The sequence below is a fragment of the Nannospalax galili genome, unplaced genomic scaffold (assembly GCF_000622305.1).
Source record: "Nannospalax galili isolate Female #2095 unplaced genomic scaffold, S.galili_v1.0 scaffold1074, whole genome shotgun sequence".
NCBI lineage: Eukaryota > Metazoa > Chordata > Mammalia > Rodentia > Spalacidae > Nannospalax > Nannospalax galili.
Window position 1 is genome coordinate 296,361 of NW_008334084.1, and position 3,472 is coordinate 299,832.

At 44.1% G+C, this 3,472-nt stretch overlaps 1 pseudogene; it reads right to left on the bottom strand.

The window, feature by feature from the left end:
* Nucleotides 1-1,625, bottom strand: part of LOC103730885 — a 31,097-nt pseudogene extending 29,472 nt beyond the window's left edge.
* Between the last annotated feature and the right edge of the window lie 1,847 nt (nt 1,626-3,472).

Consider the following 3,472-nt stretch of genomic DNA (forward strand, 5'->3'; position numbering starts at 1 on the left):
TGTTCTAGGCATTCTGGCAGTGACTTGATAGTCATTTACCTATTTTATTCTTATAATGATCCTTTAGAATGTCCCCAGTTTTGAGATTTAGTACAGAGCTTGTGGGCATAGAGTCTGGGCTCTTCTCCAAAGTGCCTTATAGATCTAATTCTTCAGTGAAGGGATGAAGACATCTTCCCTCTGTTCTGTGTGGTAGAGCTGACTAAGCATCCATCTGGCCTCATGACTACTTAAGCAAAACCCACATTTTCCAGTCTCTCTAGGTGTGGCCACACAATCGTGGTTGTGTGTATCTTCTGGGTTATGTAGCTAATGAAAACTACTTTCTTGTTGTATTATATGAGACAAAGTTCAGCCAAAGACGGTTACCAAGGCTAAAGAGGAGCATTACATGGTAAAACAGTCAATTTACCAGAAGACACTGTGATCTTAAATGTGTACCTACTCAAACAGCATAGTTTCCAAATGCATGCAAGAAAAGCAGCCAGAACTGAGTGGACAAGTAGACAAACTGGCAATAGCATTGGAGATTTCAATGTGTCTTCTAAGTAACATTGATAGAACCAGAATGTAAGATTGCAGCAAGGGCACAGGATTAAATAAAATGATTACCTCATAAAATGTAATTGGCATCTATGAAGTGGTCTCCTCAACAGGAGTACAGTGCTGGGCAGTCACGGTTTAATCTGCTCAGCAGCCTGCCACATCAGCTGTCTCTCTCCTGGTTGAATGGCATGGTGAGAATGGCTGAGAAAGTGTCTGATGTTGGAGAAAGCTTGCAAAGAATGCTTAGTCCTGGGCGTCAGGCGGTCCTGGTTGGAGAAGATTGCAGGGGTGGAAAGAGGCTGGTACAAGGAGGGTCTCGGGTGGCAGTGGAGAGAGTCTAAAGCTACCTGCAGTCAGCAAAAGGCAAGGACATACTTTCAACAGAGGATTGGTATTATGAAGTGGTTGCTTTACTGAAAATGCACTACAGGGCAGGCCGATGTCCACCAGTTCAGTGGAGGTGGGAGTGACACAGTAGAGAAATGAGGACCTAGGTGGTGTTACCATGATTTTGCATAGTGAATAGAGCCTCTGAAATGGGAAGTACAGTATTTTCAGGTAATGATACAAAGAGGACAGGTAATCATGTTAAAAAGATGTTTCAGTAACATTTAGCAAAAATGAACTCAGTTGAGTTAAGGGGTATAACTTAGCTAGCAGACCTAAATGGTAAACATTTAATTATAGTCCAGCACTGGAAATAGCAAGAAAAATGATGTCTATTGATTGAAAAGAAGAAGAAACCTAAGCTAAGTGAGTTTAATAGAATGTCAGCACTAACTTTATGGTTCTACTCCCGGGTCTGAATGTCTCTGGTGCTGCGGTTAGGAATGGGGTCAAGACACAGCCAGGCACTCTTCCCTTTCTACCTTCTGAAGCACCACAGGAAGCTTCTTAAAGTCTATTTGAAAGAAGTTTTCCATGAAAGGCAGATGCCAGGGTCCAGGCGGATATTTCTTTGGGCACCGGCTTTTTAGAAAGTCAGCAAGGAACAGGAAGGTGAAGGCAGCCAGCAGCAGAGTCTGGGGATGGAGTGCTGCTCAGATGGAGGACGCTAGGGCGCCCATGGCAGCGAGCATGGCTGGGACATGTACAGGCTCTTTCCGGAAATGAGCTGGGGAAGTTGACAGCGAGGTTATAGTACCAGTTCCTCCCTGATCCCCATCCCCAGCCCCCACAGGCCCATACAAGCCTCCCACCCTGCTGTGCCCTGGTTTCCTCACCTCGGGGTGAAGCTGGGACATACTCATTTTTGGGAAGAATCCACACGGAGCTGGAAAAGATCAGGCTAAAAGCTATATTGTATTAGAACATTTTTGGACACCTTAAAGACTCTGAGGTTTATGATTTCCATGCTCAGGGAGTCCCACAGACATCTGAGTTGCTGTTTTCCAGTAATCTGCTTGGTAAACATCTGGGCTGAATGTTTCTGGAGCACTTTACTCTGTGACAGGCAGGAATATTCACCTCTTTACATAAGCTATACAAAGTTACAGAAACTACCTAAGTTATGCAGGAGATGGTCATCTTATTGTGTTCTTTGATAATTTCACAAAGCTGTATAAAGCACATTCTGACCACTCTTATCCCCACTCTCTCTTGTCTACTTTCCTCATTGGTCAAGTCCCCTTCCTCCCTACAAGTCCCTTTCCCATCCTCATGTCTTTTGGCTTTCTTTTGTGAACCACTGAGTTTAACCAGGGCAGTGTAACCAGGAGTATGAAAGGATCCAGTGACCTCTGATAGGCTCACCAGTGACCAGTAGTTATACAGCTGAAGGTAGACTCTCTCTTCTTGAGAATCCATCAATAGCCAATAGTTGAGCAGGGAAAGGAACCCTTCCCTACCCATGATTGGCTGTTGATAGGCACAGTACAGCAGGGAACACAGGTGCTGAGTTCACATGGCTACGGCTGGGTCTTGGCCAGAAAACAGCATTTTGCAGCTCTTCTCTATCTATCTACTACTACTCTTTCACTGTTTTCTGTGATAGTCCCCAAGCTTACATGGTATAAATGTCCTGGTTAGGGTTGAGCACTCATTTGTCCCTCATTTGCATTAACTCTATTCACTGCAAAGAGAAGCTTCTTTGATTAAGGCTGAGGGTAGCCTTTGTCTACCAGTATAAACACAGATGTTTACAAGGCAGTTTGATACCATGTCAATTTAGCTAAACAACAGTAATAAGTTTCCCTTTGGGCCTATGAACTCCCCAACCATGAATCTTCGACCATGTTTACAGTACTAGTAGGCATGTGCAGGAAGTGCCCTTGCTCTAATTTAGGTGTTATTATTTCCCATGAGTCTGAAACATTGAAAAGTGGTGCTGAACTTAGAAGTGTTTTGAAGATAACTGGGGATTCCATCAAGTTCTTAGCCCTGAACACTAACAGGTGCCTCATTAACATTCGTTTGAGAATGTCTTGTTTCTAATTCTTTCCTTCTTCCTTCCTTCTCTTATTTTCTTTTAAAAAATATTTTATTTATTATTTTTATGTTATGTGTATGAGTGTATTACCTGCATGTATGTTAAGTACACCTCTGTTGTGCAATGCCCACAGAGGTCAGAAGAGGTTGTCGGATCCCCTGGAACTGGAGTCATAGATGGTTGTTAGCCACTGTATGGGTGCTAGGAACTGAACCCAGGTCCTCTGCAAGAGCACCCAGTGCTTTTAACTGCTAAACCATCTCTCCAGACCCCCTCTCTTCCTTTCTTTGGCTGTGTTGATGCTTGAACCCAGGGCCTTGAGCATGCTAGACAAGCAGAGAGCAAAGGATGAGTGTGTTCATGATGGTGCTTGGCTCACTTTCTCCATTCTCACGCAGTCCAGGTTCCCCTGCACTGAACATGGTTCGGTTAATGTTACGCTGGGTCTTCCTGCCTCAATTAACTCAATTAAGATAGTCCCTCACGGGCATGCTCAGA